Source organism: Heliangelus exortis, chromosome 16 (assembly GCF_036169615.1).
Source record: "Heliangelus exortis chromosome 16, bHelExo1.hap1, whole genome shotgun sequence".
In the NCBI taxonomy this organism is placed as follows: domain Eukaryota; kingdom Metazoa; phylum Chordata; class Aves; order Apodiformes; family Trochilidae; genus Heliangelus; species Heliangelus exortis.
In genome coordinates, this window is record NC_092437.1 from 3,622,743 (window position 1) to 3,641,826 (window position 19,084).

The 19,084-nt window shown below is 43.5% G+C and overlaps 1 long non-coding RNA gene across 1 annotated transcript in view; it reads left to right on the forward strand.

Annotated features, from left to right (window-relative positions):
- Positions 1–19,084, forward strand: part of LOC139803640 (uncharacterized) — a 235,479-nt gene that overhangs the window by 63,097 nt on the left and 153,298 nt on the right. Inside the window, exon 2 of the long non-coding RNA XR_011729083.1 lies at positions 10,407–10,480. This is a non-coding gene — a long non-coding RNA (uncharacterized lncRNA). The remainder of the gene's footprint in view (positions 1–10,406; positions 10,481–19,084) is intronic.

A 19,084-nucleotide genomic window follows, 5' to 3' on the forward strand; every position in this document is an offset into this window, starting at 1 on the left:
TAAGCATTTTCATTGCACCACCAGCCTAATTAGAGTCATTTACTATGTTGACACAAAGGGTTTTTTTATGAGCATCTCAGCTTTAATACACTACAGCAACATTAGAAACCTCCGATCAAAAGGTAAATGTTTGGGGGTCAGAGATATTTTTCAACATTCTCCCAAGAATACAAACAAGTTCCTGGAGAGGCAACGTGCACACTCAAGGCTCTGCCAGGGCCCCTGTGACTTTGCACCAGTGCCCTCGTGTGCTGCTTCTGCCTCCCTTGTTGTACTTGTTGGAAGATGTTGGCTCAGGGCTGGCTTCATGGTCTTGTTCAGGGAGCAAAATCCAAGGACAGATTCTTGGCATGGGTGGAGAGATGGGCAACTTTGGGTCTGAAAAGTCTTTGCAAGTTGAGCACATTTGACTTCTGGTGCATCTCAGGGCTTCCTTGGAGCTGGGGGCTCCGTGGACATCCTGTGCAATGAGACCTGGAGGTTTTACCTGGGTCTTGTTGGCTCCAATATCAACTGGGATGTTCACCCACCATCAGGACAAGATAAGATGTGAAGTCTTCTGTTTTTAGGGTCCCCACACGCACAGAAGGAACTGAAAAAGATTTGTTTTTATTTAGAGCTGGAGGTGCTGCTTGGGACCCCTCCTAGCCAGATTTTCAACCATGTTTGTATTAGCACAGGAAAGTTGTGTCACTCAAAACCAAACCCATGAGAGTAGGGATTGGTTTCATGTTGATTTCAAACAATTTTCCTTTCTGTCCTTTCTCCATGTCACGTTTTCCCAGTGTCACTTCTCTCATGAAGGAGTATTTTTTGGGTTTGCCTCTTTTAAGGGATTTTGGAACTTCCTACACAGGATCTCCTGGAGGAAATTACTTTTTTTTTGCTATCTCTGGGCAGACTGGGCTTAGGACTTGACCATGCAGATGCAGAAGTTGTGTGAATTTGTAAGATAAAACTGACTCAGCTATCCAGTAAATCATCATTTTGGAGAGGAGCCATCAATCACAAGAACAGAGATGTGCAAGGGCATGACATGTGCAGGACAACCAAGAAAATCCTTCTGTACTTGCATTTTCACTAGCTATGGGGGGAAAAAAAAAACGACCCCACCCCCTCAAAAAAAAAAAAAAAAAAAAAAAAAAAAACAAAACCAAAAAAAAATCCCCAAACCCCACCACAATACACCTGTTTTTTCAGAAGGAATTGTTCTCAATATCTTTTCATCAGCTAGAGATGTTGTCATCCTGCTGTTTGTGACCTTTTCCTGGTCACTTGAACAAGATGAGCCCCAAGATGCTCAGAACAATCTAGTGGCAACTTCACCTACTGTGAAAGCTTTTTTCTGTCTTTGGCTTCCCAGGTTGCAACCAGTTGTGAATCTAGAAGAGGATGTTCCTTCTTATATCACAATAGTTCAGTTTCTTTAAGAGCTTTTGTAGAGGAAATGTGGCCAGAAGCTTTCCAGAGCTGCCAGAGTTGTGTTGTAACAGTGTCACCTTTGTGTTGTCCCAGTCACACCTCATAAATCCACCACAGATCTAAGGAATTTGGGTGTGTATACATAAAAGTAGATATATTTTTTTGCTAGCAAGTCTGTAGTGTTTGCATTCAGCTTTAGAGCCCTTTTAAAAGTTGCTGTGACATTTCATGTCTTTCTCCTGGCTGATTTTTTCTTGGGTTCCTTCTCTCAAGATGTACTTGCCCAAGGCAAGGAGCCCATCTTTTTGGTGTAGAAGCCTGGATCTGCACAGAAATCTTTGCTGTAGGCTTGATCCTCAAAGTTTTGAACATTCAAAGGCCCCAGGTGTTCTGGTGGTTGAGGTTTCTCCCAGCTGCTCTTGGAAGGAAATTTGAGTTACCATGAGATTGGGCAGATTGAGGAAAATGTTTGTAATAAAGAAATTGTTTATAAGGCTGTATTTGAAAAGTATGCATAAAAAAATGTGAAATTTCATAGTGAAGGTTACTATTTTTTTTTTAATAAAACCAAATTTCATAGAATCACAAAATGGCTGAGATTGGAAGGCATCTCTGGAGGTCTTCTGGTCCAATTGCCCTGGTCAGGTGGGGCCATCCAGAACCAGATGTCTAGGCTAATGTAGACTTAAATGTGTGTGAATTTATATCACTCTTCTCTCTTCATGAGAGCTCTTATTATCTTAGACACTGGAAAACCCCTTTCTCCCCCTCCTTGAGTGCCATGGTTGAGCCTTTGCCATGGTCCCACATGTCCACATATAGGAGCACACAAGGTGGCTTCAAGTTCATTCATTTCAGGGAAATTAAACACTTATTTCCATAATCCAGCCAGGCCTAGATAAAGCCTGGTGCTTCTCCTGGATTCCTTCAACTGGATGCTCTGCTTAGAGGTGGTTGTGTCCTGCACTGATTGCAGCCAGAGAGAGTAGTTCTTACAACACAGATGGGCTGGAGTAAAAGCCTGATCTTAAAAACACATCCCTGGGATGACCAAAGGCTCAGGAATCTCTGGCTACATCTGCATCCAGTAATTATTCTACAGACTCCAAGAAACAGTCAAGTGTTTCTTCAATTTAGGCATTTTCTGGCCTCTCTACATTTGTTTCTTAGGCAGAAACTAATGGGTAGAGCACTGGACTGGAACCCAGGAGACCTAATTTATTTCAGGCTATGCTACCAGCCTGCTGGGGAGCTCTGACCAAGCCTTTTTTCCTCCCTCTGCTCTTTCTTCCCATCCATAAAGCAGAGATAGCAACAGTGAACTTGTTTGTAAAGTTTCTGATAAAACAGCACTGAGTAAGATTGAGTATTATTAATGCAATCCATCATTATGAAGAATTGATGGTAGGCACCAAATTATTAGAGGCTCTGCTTAAGTTCCCATGTTGTTTAAGTGCTAGTAGGGGAGAAAATTTTTTTCTTTTTTTTTTGCTTTTTTTTTTTTGCTTTTTTTTTTTGCTTTTTTTTTGCCTTTTTTTTTGCTTTTTTTTTGCTTTTTTTTTTTGCTTTTTTTTTTGCTTTTTTTTGGGTTTTTTTTGCTTTTTTTTGCTTTTTTTTTGCTTTTTTTTTTGCTTTTTTTTTTGCTTTTTTTTTTGCTTTTTTTTTTTGCTTTTTTTTTTTGCTTTTTTTTTTTGCTTTTTTTTTTTGCTTTTTTTTTTTGCTTTTTTTTTTTGCTTTTTTTTTTTGCTTTTTTGTGTTTGCTTTTTTGTGTTTGCTTTTTTTTTTTTTTGCTTTTTTTTCTTTTTAATTTCTTTTTAACCAGTCTGCTTTGAATGTCCCCTGACCAGAAACTCAGCACTGGGGCTAAGGGAGCCTGGAGGAGGTGGAAGCTGTAGGGAGCAAGGGCTGAAAAGGAGGGGAAGGTGTTAGAGGGGGAATATTGGATGGGAAAATAGAGCAGAGTGGGCAGATTGGAGAGCGACAGATTGTGAAAGCGGGGGAGAGAGAGAGAGAGAGAGAGAGGGGAGGAGAGAGCTTATTAGAAATACCATGTGTGTGCAGGCATAGAGGGGTACACAGGCAGGCAGGGACGTGGCATCTACTGGAATATTATTCAAGCAATCACATGTATCACGCCTTGGATAACTCTTCTGGTTGGTTAGCACTGAGAGGGCTGTAAACCTGTTTTGCTTTAATCCCAGGCACATCACTGTTGCCATCTCAAAGGCATCCCAGCTTTTCCTGAAGGCTTTTGGTTGCTTTTTTTTAATTTTTTTTTTTTATTTTTTCCAGGAGCAGCTAAATGCAGAAGTTGAGCTGTTAGGGTGCTCCTGCTCTTGGCCATGGGGAGGGGGTTGATTAGCCAGCAGGATGCTAGAAAGGATTTATTCTGCCTGGGAAAATGGCTTCTGCCATAAAATGTGGAGGGGATGGCTTGGGGAGGGGGAGTTGGGTTGGAAATAACCTCCTGGAAAAGGGGGTATTTCAAAAGCAGCTTAGAAAGCCCCAAGCCCTCCTCCCAAATTGTTGAAAAAACAAATTTAAAGGGCCTGAATTAAAGAGCTGAAATGTAAGAAATGTTGAAATAGGGCTCAAAACTCTGTATTGACACCATCATCTTTAATTTACCCCAGAGTGCAGGAATAAAAATTCATAGAGACATGATGAAAGGCTGAGAGTATCAGACAGGAATCCAGAGAATTAACCCTGAATCTACTGCTCCTCTGCTGGGTTTGCAGTCAGAATATTTTCCTTTCTGCTGATATAAATTCCTTGGTTTGTATTTTTTTTTTTTTAATAGTTTATAGAATTTTTCATCTATCTTAGGACCAGGATAGGTGTTGCTTACTGTCATTTCTGTGTGTGTATGTATATGCACACAAGCCCAGGTCTTTGGGAATTTTTTTTCTCTCTGTATCATTCACAATATGAGCACAATAATCATGTAGCTCTAACTCCTGTGTAGGTTTCAAGTTAAAATGTTTTTCACAGCTGAGGAATGCAAATTTTACCCAGAATAATATCATATTGAAACAAAATCCTCCTCCAAGAAGAGAAGAGAATTTGATTCACATGGAAGGGAGATGAAGAGAACTGGCAAATTGTGGGCAGGTGCTGGGCAAGCTTCCTCCATATGAATTTGTTAATGCATCTTAATCCTGACCTGCAACACCCTGCCTGGCTAATGCTCTGGCCTCTCATGACCAGGAATTGCATCCTGCTGAGTGGCATGGCACTGGGGTGGGGTTTTGTCTCTTTTTTTTCCCTTTTTTTTTTTTTTTTTTTTCTATTTTTTTCCCCTATGCTGGAGATTGCTGACTACATTTCGTATGTGACCCAGTTAAAATCTGAATCCAATTCTCTAAATTTTCAGTGAGAGTGGAATTCTTCAACTTCCCTTTGTGTGCCTGCATCTATGTTTGCATATTACCCCCTGTGAAGAGATTTCCACTGCACATAGATGCAAATGTATTATTTGGGGAAAAAAAAACCAAAAAAACCCCAACACACATTTCTTTCGCTTGAACGTGGCAGCTTAACACATCCCCCTTCCTTTTCTTCAGTGGTTCTTTTAATTTGTAAACAGGCAATTACTTGTTGGGGTGGGTTTTTTTCTGCAGATTTGGGGAAATGAAATGTTACCCTGTGGAGCTCAGTGTTGCTGTGCAGATTTCTGAGTTTGATGGCAGAAATGTAAAGCCCTGAAGAGAAGGGCGGCAGCTCGGGAAGGTGCTCACCAAATCCTGCCTCTGATTTCCTTCTCCCAGCAGCTTTAGCCTGGCTCTGGGTGAAATCCCAGTGATTCCAAGAGTCCAAACAGGTGCTAAATGTTTGTAATTGAAGAGGTGAAAAGTTGGGATAAGGATGTGAAGAGAGGGATGAGGCACGCACAGGGAGTTTGCGGAGAAATTGGTTGTCGTGTTCCCAGAATACAACTTGAGTTGGGAAGCTTTGTAACTCCCTGTTTTCCATGTTAGTGGCTTGCTGGAAAAGCAACTATCTGCTTTTATGACTACACATGTAAAAAACCACAAATTTCAAGCAAAATAATAGTGAAACCTGTATGTACGTGGAGTTTACACAATGGAAATAAATTATTTTTTTAGTTTGAAGTCAATGCATTTTTTTCTCCACTCCGTTATACTCTTCCTCACTTCATTCCTCCACTTCTGCTTTTTTCCCCCCATTTTGCTTGCAAATAGCTGAATTGCATGAGCAATATTGGAAGTCAGTGTTGTCCCTGCTCTGCTGTAGGCTCTGCCTCTTCCTGCACCTTTGTACTTCAGATGCTGACAAAGACATGAGCCTGAATGCTGGGTGCTTATGTGCAGCTTTGCCACTCTACTCCTCAGATGTATTACTTACAACTCTTAATAATTCCCCTCCAGGAGAGTCATAACAATCATGTAAATACATCTTTCTCTGACACAGTTCTGTATATGTAATACAAGAACCTGAGAGAGTTTTCAAAATAAGCCAAACCTGAGGAAAATGAATGTCTTTTTCCCAGGTGAGGTTATAAAGACTGCATTCACAAATGTGGATGCATATATATATATTTTAACCAATAATTTTTCATTTATTTTTAATTTAATCACATGTTTTAGTTTGCAGGCACATTCTGAAAAATGATCTTTATAAAATATGCAGTCCTCTTCGCAGTCTTATTACATCACTACTGCACTGGGAGAAAGACATATCTCTAAATTGAAAACCATCTTTAATGAATTGTTGTTTTATTTTAGGATCCCTTTAGGTTTCCTAGAACATTCAGTCTGAGTTGTCTGTCTGAAAGAATCTTGATCTAACAAATCAGGATGAAAAAATATTCCACAGCCCTTGACCTGGCACCCAGCTACTCCTTCTCTTATAAAACAAAGGGCTCTGGTGATGGGGAAGAATCCCACTGTGAGCTAAAAAATCACCATTATTGCTTAGCCATGGATATGGAATTTAATCACACATATGAGGTTTAAAAACTTGATGGAAATCTGTGACCTTCTGCCTTATCCACGACTGTAGTGGAAGACAGCGACCCTAGAAGAACATGATTTACTGGTGAAAAAAAGCAAGCTGTAAAATCAGAGTAGGATGGGTTATTGTCAGTAAAAAGCATAAAAAAAAAAAAAAAAAAAAAAAAAAAAAAAAAAAAAAAAAATTTAAACCTTAATTGCCAGGGTAGGGAAATAGGAGGAAAGAGGGAGATGAAGGGGAGAACGAGAGCATCCCCAGTGGCAAAATGGTTAAAAGAGACGCCTGAAATCCGGCACAAAATCAAGCAGTCAAGTAGTTAATTGACTTTGCTTTAATCAGCCCAATGAATATTCATTAGTGTGCTGGTCCTAATCATGGGGGCCATGTTGTCCGCATTTAGCAAGCGCACGCTCAGCACCGTGCATGCCTCAACAGCTTCCCTTCCTCTCTGCTCTGACATTAAATTTAGAGGCTTTGCGCCTTCCCAGCTCGCAGGGAGCAGGGATTGGCCCAGCTGCTCGGCTCCGAGATGCCATAGCAACCCCTGGCTCGTTGCCTTGGCAACAAATTTTTTTTTTTTTTTTAATTTTTTTTTTTATTTATTTTTTTTTTTTTTTTAGGGGGCCTGAGCCAGTAATCCATAAGCTTAAAGTAGAAAATATGTCTTTGTGGGGCTTGTGTGGAGGGATAGAGGGATGGGAGGGAGAGATGGAATGGGCGGAAGGCGTGCGTGGCTTCTATTGTGCAGCATTAACAAGGGGAGTGGGTTGCAGGATCTCCTCCTCGTCGTCTCAAGCTGTATTTTGGGTTATGGATTTTACACCATTTTTAAATTCGTTTTTAAACTTTTGATTAATTTCAAAACGTCCCAGCTCCCTGGCTGTGCCATTCATTTCCAGACCCCATCCGAAAGGAGGGGAAATGTTTTTTTCTCTTCGCCGTAATTCCCCTCCCCAACCCGGCAAGATGCAGCGACTTCTTTAAGAGATATAGGATCCTATTATTCCCATCGAGCTGAAGTTCCTCCTCCTGAAGGAGGTGGGTCTGGAAATGAGCTGCCCCATAAATCAATGGAGAAGTGCAGGCATGAAACTGGAGTCACGCAGCGGTGAGCGCGGCTGCTGCTCCGCACGTTCGCTGCTGCTTTTCCCTTCTCGTGAGCAGGGGGGAGGCTCCTGCCAGAGATTGGTTCAGCCAAAGCAACTCCAATCCCTCTCCAGTCTGTTAATATTCCAGATGTTGCTGGGGAAAAGATGATGTCCTGATCCCGGGGTTTCAGGAGTAGCTTTTCTGCCTTCCTGTAAGGAAAACGTGAAAAAAAAATCCCCAGCTGTGTCAGACCCATCATGTCCAGCTTTACAAGCAGAATTTAAAAGAAAAATTTTGACAAATTAAGTTATTCAGATTTTCTGCAAGGAATTTTGGAGCTGGAAAATCCAAGTGCTTAAGGTTGGCTTGTAAAAAAAAAAAATAAAAATTATTCCTGACCCGGTGAGGCAGCATCTCCGATGGAACAAACAGATGTAGGGGAAGATGCTCAAAACCAACCCATCCCCTTTGGGCTCAGGCTGTGAGCATGGAAGGTGTCTTGTAAAACATTCAGTGTGAAGATGAAAGCTGCACAGGAATCTAGAAATAGTACTGCAAAAGATTAGGCAATAGGCTCTTTCAAAAAAAGCATTAGTAATATCTTAATACTCCTTCCTATCATGCCTCTTTTTTTTTTTTTTTTTTTTTTTTTTTAATTTAGCTCTTAAGATAGAGCAGAAGTGGCTACAAGTAAAAAACTAATTCAGAAGCTGCAAGAGGAATTGGGTTTCGTCTCCAGAAGAATTTTTCTTTTTTTTTTTTCATTTGTCTATTATCGTTATCTTAAATTATTCAGAAGTGTCATTTTGAGCTCAGGGTGTGGGCATATGGTTTAATAAAAGCACATGAGGAAGGATCCTCCTCCTTTCAAAAAAATCCAAAGGGGGAATGTTGTCCTGCCTCCTGCCAGCTGTGATGGGAAAGGTCCTGCTGGTTCAACACCTCACCCTGGAAGAGCATGGTGTGGGAGAGAGGAGGATTATTTTGGCCCATCAGGAAAATGCTTCTGAAAATACTGAATAAAACACCTGATACTGAAAATTTAGGGATATTCAGGGTTGTTTTTCGGGGTCATTGTGGGGCAGTGTGGGACAAGAAGGAAACTTTATTTTCCTTTTTTTTTTTTCTGATTTTTTTTTTTTTTTTTTTTTTTTACTGAATTGCAGCAAAACCCCAGCAGAGAGGTCTGGGCAGTGTTTGGAGGGTTTGGAGCTCTGGGTAGCACGTTGTGTGTTGGCTAATGGTCCAAAGACCAGTTCTGGCCAACATGAGTGGGGAAATTGCTTCTCGACATCTGCATCTGTACATCAGAAGATAAAGTTAATTGTCCTCCCGTTCCCCATCAAGCAGAACTACTGTGCTTTTCAACATTTTTAGGTGTGAAAAGAAAAAAAATCTGCCACCCACGACCAAATGTCAAAATTGAAGGCTGGTGGCTTGATCTCCAAGGTCTTCAGCAGCTCCCATCTGGCTCAGGCAGCCCTGCTGCCATCCTGAACACATCACTGGGGTCATTTCTAGCAGGGAGAGATGGAGGTTGTATGGGGAGAGGGACTTAGGATGCTTTTTTAGGGGGGGGTTGGTTCGTGGTTTGTTTTTTTGTGGTTGTGGTTTTCTTGGGTTTCTTGGCTTTTTGGTTTGGTTGATTTTTTATTTTTTTTTTTTTTTTAATGTACCAATAATTATAGCTGTAAGAGTGGAAAGGAGACAGAGGAATTGTGAAATGTATGAATTCAGAAAGGCTGCTTTAAACCAGCTCTATCAAAGTTGCTGGTAAAGATCATTTTATCCCACGAAGCATCGAGGCAGAAGGGGGCATAGAATCTGAGAGTGGCAGAGCACTGATGTGAGACAAAGAGCTGGGGAGGGAGCAAGGAAGAAAAGGAGGCTAAAAAATATTTATGGTGAATTTCCAGAGGAAATTTTTTGTCTTGAGAAATCTATTTTTCTAAAAAAAATTTGCTTTGGAAAAGCTCTCAAATTTATTTAAGAAGTCTGGACCAAAGTACTCCAGAGAAAATAATTTCTGTGTCCCTACTGAGTAGTATTCATTTTTTTTAAAAAAATCACAATGGGAATAATCTTGTTGTTGTGATCGTATTTTGTTGTTTCAGATCTCTGAATGGAGTCTCCCTGCTTCCATCTGGTTAAACTTTGAGAGCTGTAGGTGGTCCATTGCAAAGACATGATCAATTAATTTTATGTAGGGAATGTGCAATCAGATGCTGAGCACGGGGACACTGCCCCTTAGGCTGGTTGTGCCATGGGCTTGGAATCCCCTCTTTCAGGCTGAATGCAGTTTGTGCTGGTACAAAGGACTCCAGGATACCTGGAGGTGAAGGACAGGACTCTTCAGCATAGAAATCAGCATAGAGGAGAGAGAAAAGGCAATGAGCACCCCTGGACCAGGGAAAGAAACTTGTGCAGGGACTCAACTCTGCTCTTTCAGCCTTGTTCAGAAATGGTCTGGTTTGTCCTGGTGTTGGTGGAACTGGAGGAGGTTGCTCCCCTGTGTATGAGATTGTCCTGAAAGTTGTGCTTGATGGCATGTGAAAAGGCATCTCTGGTCAACCCTGTGTTACCTTGTGCAGTTTTGGAGCAGAAAAATATGATGAGTTTGGTGGTAAAGTAGCCAGGTGAATATGAGAGGTCCCAGGGTAGCTGTGGGACAAGGTTCTGTTTCAAATGTGCCAAATGGTGAGGAAGGAATTGGCTGAAAGGGGAGGAGCAACACTTCCAGGTACAGGAGATGAGAGCACTGATGTTGTCAAATAAAAATTGAGGATAAACCTGTGAAAATTTTTTTTGCAGAGTTTAATCTGTTTACCTGTAATGCTCCACTAAACACGTAGATGTTTAATGGTATGCTGATCCAACATCATCTTTAGATTTGTTCTTAAAATATTTTATTTTTTTCCTAGCTACAAGAAGCTGGGTGAAGCAGTCCCTCTTGGGAGAAAAAGAAACCCTCCAGCCCAACCAGCCAAAATCCAAGGTAAGCATTGATTAATTTTTTCCCATCATAATTAAGTTGTCAGCAACTCGGATGTCTTTAAATGGATTCTAACCTTGGAGTAGAACAACGCTGGGTGTGCTGAGCTCCAGACCCAGTGCCTCCATACAAGATAAATATTTTTTTAAATAAGTGATGCAAACCCAGGGAAATATTCCTCCCCAGGTATGCCCTTTATCAAGGTAAGCACATCACGTAGGGTGCAGATTGGATCCGACCACTCCTTCCCCACAAAGAAAAGCCCGAAGCAGCATCCCTGGGACCATTTCACGCCTGATGTCTTCAATAAAGCTGCAGGCAGGGAGCTGGGGTCAAGGGGCAGACTCAGCTGGATGCATCACACAGCCTCCCTCCAAATCTTACCTACCCAACCTGAGATGTTTTTGCAGCAAGGCTGCCTGCAAATCAGGAAAAATCCTTTCTTTTATGCAGTTGTGTCTTTTCTCATCTCTGGTTTCGTCACAGGCTGGCAGGGTGGGAAGAGAGAAGGAAAGGATGGGGTGGGAGGAGAAAAATTACCACCAGAACAGGCAATTGAAGTGAGAATAGGAGAGAGGAGAAAGCAGCTGCTAATTCCTGAAGCTTTCCCCTGCAAAAAGAGTTCAGGCTCCTTTGCAAGGGCTTGAGCTTGGTGAGCTTGTCAGGACCCTAAAGCCCAAATGTCAGCAGGTTCTATTCCAAGAAGAGCTCAACCCCTGACTTGATTCAGCAACAGCTTCTGCAAAAACAACACTGCCACGCTGGTTGCTGCACCCCTGGGTGTCTTATCCTGACCTCCTGGGGGGCATCAGCCAGCTGGAGAGTTGCTACTCTGCCTCCCAAGTGATGGTAATACCAGGTGAAAACTGGGAGTAAGGAATGTGTTGGTCTGTGCCCAGCTGCCCGTGCTCCAAATGTGGAGGCAAAGCCAAAGGTGTTCTCTGCTGTTTGCTGCAGAGATCTGGTGTTTGGTGGCTTCCTGCTGAACTTGGAAGGAGGCCCAGTGCTTGTCTTGGATTTACTGGTTTAGGAAGTTCTCTAGAGATTGAGGTTTCAGGGAAGCTTGGGGTTTGGCTTAGAAGACTTTTTCAATGAGACGCCAGCTACTAGCTGAAAAGTCTTGAATCAGGAAGGCTGTGTTCTGCTGGATTGTTGTGCAGAACAATGATTTTGGAAAACAAAACAGCAACCAGAAAGAAAACCCCAACAAACAGAATAATATTTATTTCTGCCATGGCAGCTCTGTGAACTGAAAATGGGGATGTTTTGTTTTGCTGGGCTTGTATGTGGAATGTGATTGCATCCACTTGCAGACAAAAAAATAAAATATGGGCCTTGGAAGGGGGAAAGGAGGAGGATGGGAAGATATATGTCTGCAGAATCACTGATGCAGGAAGATGCAAGTGCTGTGTTGTGTCTTGTTGCATCATGTGTGAATCCATCAGCGACTTAAAGAAACAGCAAACTTGGTGCAACCTCTGACTGTGGTTTTTCCATCTGCTCCCTGATCCACTGGTGATGAATGCTCAGCTTTGCCATCTTACACCCTCAAGAAGTCCTTTGTGGGAGCTTCTGGTGATTATATTTTTTTAATTTTTATTTTTTATAGCTGAAAAGATGCCCAGGAATGTCTGCAAAATTTTGTGAAAATCTTTTGTCGAGCTGTGCTCTCGTTATATCAATGAAAATAGCATTTGCTGGTGACTTGTGTAGCAGAGTGGTTTTTAAAAGTTTTGTTGCATGAATAGGATAATTATGGGTGGAGAAGGAACTGCTTCAGCTTCTAGTCTGGACCTTTGGGTGCAGGTGTGGGACTGGAATCTGTAATGTGCTGACTGGGAGGTCAGAGCTGCTCTAAGGAACCGCTGATTGAGGTCAGGCTTGGGAAGAATTCTCCTCCTAAAGCCCTGTGTGTGGCTGAGCATTTTCCTCTAAACCAAATCCCTCTGTCTTATGTTGCTCAGTGAATCTTGAGAGTGCTGTCTGCCTCCACAAGGAATCTGTCAGCCCATTAGCAACAAGCTCATATCCATGTCCTGACCTGCCCAGGCACTGTCCATTTTCATTTTTAGGTGCCTTTCTCGGGAAAGCAGCTCTGTGCCATCCCAAGCAGTGTGTAGGTGTCTCTGTCTATCAGTTTCCATAATATTTTTCAAGCCTGTCAGCTAATTTCTGCCAGTTTTGACAGAAGTAGAAGACTCGATGCTATTCAATTCCCACAAGTTTTCCAGCATGGGCAGTGGGGGAGAGGGGAGATCCTGTGGCTGCTCTCTCCAAAGGGAAGGGAACTGCACATTTCCCCCTCTATTAGAAATCAGAGCCCCCATTTGGGTTGTTTATTTTAACAGTAGCTATTTTGAGAAACTAAGCAAGGGACATCACCAGCTCATTTATTTGTGTTCTCCCTCACTGAAGGATTTGTTTTTCCAAATGAGCCGTGGAGGGATAAGCATCAATGAGAGGTTTCTGGGGAGCTTTAGCTCTGGGATGTGCTGAGTGGGACCTGGGTCAGAAAGCTGGGTGCTTCTTTCTACCTGTCCCGGCATCTCCTTTCCTGGGCAATACACTTATTAATTTGTAATGATTACAAAAACCTCTTTGAATTGTTATCTGAAACACAGCCTTAATTCCTGTGGGTGGTTTCAGTATTACTCATGTTGGTACCACAGTGATTCTGGCCATTATACAGGAACACCTATGAGTTCCCTGACCTGTCATGAGAGCAAGGATAGTGCTGGACACAGCAAAACCCCCCCAGAACATTTTGCAATGACAACCATTGCTCTGTAGCAATGGCAGGAACAGCATTTTAATGTGGGGTGATGGGACTGCACGATGCTAGGTGTGTTTTGTGCTGCTGAACCTTACAATAAATTTTGCGTGGAGAATGAGTGGGGTAGGACAAGAAAGGAATGAAAACCTGTTCACTGCTATCACAGCAATCCTATAGCAGTTACACATCCACTCCATTGTGCTATCATTTGTGCACATGAGTATATTACTATAGAGGGGCTGTTGCATTAGCAAGGGCTGTCCTCAATGGTGGCAATTTGGTTTTGTCATGGTAATACAAAGCTGATACACTGCAGACACAAAAGTGAGTTCTGCATGGCTTGGCAAAGAGATTTTCACATAGCTGCTGGCTGAGCCCATTGGTTTCTCAATGTTCCTAAACAGGAATGGGTCAATGGTAATTTTTAGGAAGGCAGATGCCCCTTGCTGAGCTTGTCTGACTATAAAGTGCTACACAAGACATGCAACCAACACAGCATCCTCAGCCCCTCTGTGTAACTTGCAGACTGTTAAAACTGCACAGCAGGAACGAGGGCTCTTTTAATCCACTGAATTTGCTGTTTAGCATGACCTGAATAATCTGGGAGGGCTAACGTGATCTACAGCACCAGCACTCAACTGCCTGTTATCCTCCTTGAAGCTGCAGGATATCAACAATATCTGACTGGTCTGGACCAAAGAAAGTTGCTCGGATAGTGTCTGTGTAATTTGTTTTCCTGTGACATTGTTCCAGGCCCTGCTATTCGCTGCCAGTAAATCTCTGCTTGTCTGTGAACTTTTAGATAAGAGCTCTCTCCATCCTGCTACTTCTTGTGTTGACCACAGCTGCCTGCTCATCATTGCTTCCTTTGTTTTCTCTTTGGTGGGGAATGAAAAGCAGAAGAGGGCAGAGGCAGTGCAGGAAAGTTAAAAACATGTCAGTAGCTGCCTAGCAGGAGGCAGACTCTTTCCTCCAGATTACCGGATACATGAAGGCAGAGCCTTGATTGGTGTAAATTGCCCTAGATGAGAAACTATTCTTATTCATTCAAATTTATAGCAGCTCTATGGATGTTTAAATTCATCCCTCAGTTGGGCTGCACCGAACTGGTGGGGTGATGGATGTGAAGAACAGAACCAAAATGTCTTTTCCCATGGCTGGTGATCTTGGTGGTCAATATTTGGTCCATCAATGTGCAGGATCTGGCTGAGCTTGTGTGTTCTGTCTCTCCAATCTGCCTTAAAAAAAATCCTGATGTAGGAAAAGGAAGCGTATTTTTGGGAAGGGTCTCCTGTTACACCAGAGCTCTCTGTCTGCCTTTTAATCTCCCCAGTTGTTTCTGTCACTAATGTCAAGAGCTTCTCTGGGGTTATGAGACAAGGATGTTGATAAGGCAAACTTTCAAACCTAGCATCCTTAAGAGGGCATCCAAATGCTGCACTGTACAAAGGAATTGAAATCAGCTCAAGATGCAGTCGGCTTTACCTGCTTTAGGGAAAAGAGAAATATATTTTTTAAAGATCTGTTTCAGGTAATCACGCTGGGTTTATCAAGTGCAGAATGATGTCTCCTAACAATACCCAGGAAGATTAAAATTGTCAGTCAGAGCAGAGGTGCTGTTCTTGCCTCCCTTCCCTGCCTCTCTGCTTTTCCTGCCCGTAGCAGCAATGAGCCAGGCAAAGAGTGTCAAGAACTATTTAACCATCAAAAGACAGTGCCAGCCAAGCATGGCACAGACTTTCAGCTCCTAAACGGGTCAATAATGTAGTTTTTAAAGGGGGGAACGTGCATAAAAGAGAGAGTGGAATCCATCCTGTGTGGTCCCATGAATGGTGCACGCTCTCCTTCTGGGGTTTCTCAATAGCACGAGGGCTGCTGCAAAGTGGGCAAAGCCCAATCCAAGCTTGAAGGGTTCCTGGAGCTTTTCAGCTCATTGCAGGATCCTCAGAAATCCTCAGCATCCTCCTTCTCTTGGCACGGAAGGGTCGATAAAATCAGATCAAGGCTTAACATTTCTAAACAAAAGGGAGTGGTTAAATGGGCTTTTAAACACTGGAACCTGTCCAGCTTGTTGGGAGGCAAAGCCTGGAGAGGCGGGGGATGAGGAGCGAGCGCAAGGTGCCAAACTCGGAGTAGAGTGGCACTTGTGAGCAAAGTTGTTGGAAAGTCATTTTGTTGCTTGTGTTGTGCAGTGTGTGTGTGTGTGTGTGTGTGTGTGTGTGTGTGTGTGTGTGTGTGTGTGTGTGTGTGCAGAACAGATTGGCAGACGCCTGTGCCCATGAAGGGGGCTGGGGGGGGAGGCTGCTTTGGAAAGGTGCCAGGTGTTCCATGGGCTTTTTGCCATCAGGAGGGTTGGTTGTTTTTTGATTTTTTTTTTTTTTTTTTTTTTTTTTTTTTTTTTTTTTTTTTTTTTTTATTCCTTCCCCCCCCCTTCTTCCTCCCCATCCCAGCCCCTCAAACACACACACACACACACCACTAGGCTGGCAGGAAGAGCGTGCTGAAAAGGATCTGACAGTTTGAACAACACTCGATGACTTAGTTTGTTTTCCCTGACTTTGCGCCAGCAAGCAGGTCTCTGGATGAAAGACTTTATTAGGCTTTTAAAGCCACTGACACAGGTCTTTCTTTGACCTGAGGTACTTGAGGAGAAATGAAAACAATGTGTAACTTTCAGGGAGTTGAAAGACTGCCCAAATGGAAGAATAAGGTTTACAAGGGATCCAAAGTATCACAAAACGCTTCCCAGGGTGAAGCGCGGCGGAGGAGAGAGGGGGGAGAGCCCATCCTGGGCAGAGGGAGAGGATGCTCCGTCACTGCTTGTGATGAGGAGGAAAGCTGATCTGGCTAATTAGGATATTATGAGCTGATTGCATCCAGCAGAAGGTGCCATAACTACTCAACAGCTTTCTGGGTGTCCAATGTAGGGAGCTGATGGAAATTAGCAGTTATTAGCTGGAGCCTGTAAGCAGGCAGGCAGTCCCTGTGCTGCCCAGGGGCTCAGCACTGCAGCTCCTGCTCTCCCCTGGCTCTGCTCAGACCTTGAAAAACCCTGGAAGAAAAGGCAGGTACTATTAGGGGTGGTAGCATCCACGAGGAAAATGTAGGACAGTCAGATCTTCTTCCTCCCGCAGCGATGCCGGGGAGTCTTAAAAGGGTCAGAGCTGGTTCCAAATATTACCTAAATTATCCCCTCTTCAGTCCTCAGGGGCAGAGGGAGAATTTCTCATTAACTTTCTGTATGCCTACTTTAGTCTTCAAGGAGCACAGTTGAGGGATTTTCACAAGAAAACCAAGAATTAGGCTTTGCTTATAAAAAAATAAACAAGCCCCTCGGTGAGGATGGGGAAAGCATCAAAGAAGCTGCAGGTGCTGAAGAAGGGATGGTGCAATGGATGCTGGAAGGAGCTGTGAGAAGGAGCCCCCCTACTTGGAAAAGTAGTAAAAGAAAGTGTGATTCATCTTTTTTTTTTTTTCTTTTTTTTTTTTTTTTTTTTCTTTTTTTTCTTTTTTTTTTTTTTTTTTCTCTTAAGCCTCAGAAGGAAAAAGATGGCAGGCCAGGTTTGTAGAACTGAAATAGTTTCTCAAAACTGGAGACCAGATGACTGAGAAACCAGTAATATGGATGCTGGCTTATCAGTCTTGGAAAAGAATCACAGAAACTGAAACTGCATCTATTTAAGCCTCAGTAGGCTGGGGAAGAAGTTTTCATGGTTACAAGCCATGACTGAAGTTTTTCTGGAGCTCACTGCAGGTCTGAGCCTGCCTCAGACTGAACGTTCAGTGCTGCAGTCAGCAGAGACTGGGACTCCAGCAGCTCTGGGACATCCCAGGGTTGTCACACGAGGACATCCTCTAGGAAAGCCCCAGGGAACAACCATGTTTTCCTTGCAGGGCTAATAACTCCTTCTGCTCTCTGAAAACCTTGTTCTGATGACAGTGCAGAGAGGTGAGGATGTGCACAAAGCCACCACGGCCTTCAGTCCCTTTAGCAGAGCTTTTCTCACTCTAGCAGAATTTCTCTCCAGTTTGCTCACAGGCAGGATTTCCAGCAGGCTGACACGGAGCTGTGATTCCATGGAAGTGTGAGGTGGTACCTGGTGGTCAGCAGTACAGGTCTGCAACACTCCCCTAGGACTCGGCTTTGCACAACACCTCCCTTACACCCAACATTGGGTGCTCCACGTAGACGGTGCCTCACCAGAGGTGCTAGGGGCTGGCTGGGATCATGTGTGGGAGCAACATCCCTCCAAAGGTCTGATATTCCCAGTGAACTGGTGAGCAGGAAGCCTGGAGGAGGCTGATTTGAATGTAGGATTTTCTCCATGCCTTTTGTTTCAGGCCCCGGTGCCGCCTTTGTGTGCGGGGATGCGTCTGTGTTTCTTGCTGCCTTTTCTATAGGACTGAATGTTCTGAGAGCTCGTGTTATTGTATGTGTCTGATGAGCCATATGGAAGCTGTGAGGCTTCAGGAGTGTTTTGGGAATATAATGCCAGGAACTGATAATCTCAGCAGCTCTTCCTCCTTATTATCGCGTTGCTTTTGCTGCCATCCCTGCTTAGTCCCTCGGAGCTATTTACGCCCCTTCCCCACGATGCTGGTATTTCCCCACCACAGTCTTCATTCTCCACGGGGTTAGAAAGGCTTTGGGAAGTGCTGTCTGAGCCTCATTTCAACTGGGTAATGCTTTGCAGAGCCCATTCTGTTGTCAGGCTGCCTGCGAAGGGTTTGTAGCATGCAATAACTAAGTCTCTCTGCTCGGAAAGATCCTGGGTTTGCAGTACTATTAGGCAGACAAAAGGTGAATTAGCCCCACTCTGTGAAACAGCCCTGACATGGGGTGGTGCTGATCTGTCATCAGCATTATTTCACAAACTGGTTTTCTACGGTCTTTGATTCCAACAAGGCAACTTGCAAAATACACAAAGGATCAGATTGTCTCTCCTAGGGCTGGCCAACATTCCCTTCCTGTGGGACATCGGCGGCTGCTGCTTTCTCTCTTTCCACACCTTTGCTTCTCCTGACCTCCTTCCAGAAAACCCACTGGCAGTTGTTTAACAGTTTCGCTAGCTCATCGGGCAGTGGGCACTTTTCCATACTGTGTGTTTTTCTCCTCCTGTGCTCGAAGAGCCTGTTCTTCCCCTGCACCTGTGGAGCTTGTTAATCTCTGCAGAAGATTCAGTTCCTTGACTGCCGTCCAAGCCTGCACCATCTGAAGCAAACTGCATCCTCCGTGCCTTTTGAATGATCCTGAGCTTATCTTTTGGTCTGGCTCAGCCCCTCTCTGGCAAGGATGGCTCAAAAAACCTGGGGCTAGAGCGGTGAAGAGCTTGAAAAATGACCACCATCATCCTGAGGCATGATGAAGTTGGGGCTCTGTGTGTCTCATCTCCTTGATGAGATGTTTACAGGGCTGTACTGGAGAGCCTCAAAGTATTAAAAATTGACTCCCCAAGTGGAGGGGTTCATAATTTCTGTTTATGAACTGACTTGCTTCATGCAAAGAGCAGGATGCAAGCAATTTGCCCTTGAAGGGGTGAATACAACTTAAAGAACTGGAGAGACTTGAACATCTGATTTGTGCAGCACTGGGACAGTGTCTGACCTGGCTTTAAGTGCTCTCTGAATCTTTTTAGCTCCTTGAGTTTTCTTAACCTTTGTGATATATTTTGTGATCCCTGCAGCCTCTGTGTGCTGTGCTGGCTATAAATGCCAGGCAGTTTTAGCATTATGTGTTGTGCATCCAGCTCATCCCTCTACTGGGCTCTTCATTTCCATATGAAACATTTCTTTAAATAGCTGCAATCTCAGGTCCTGATTTTATTGTCCTTCCT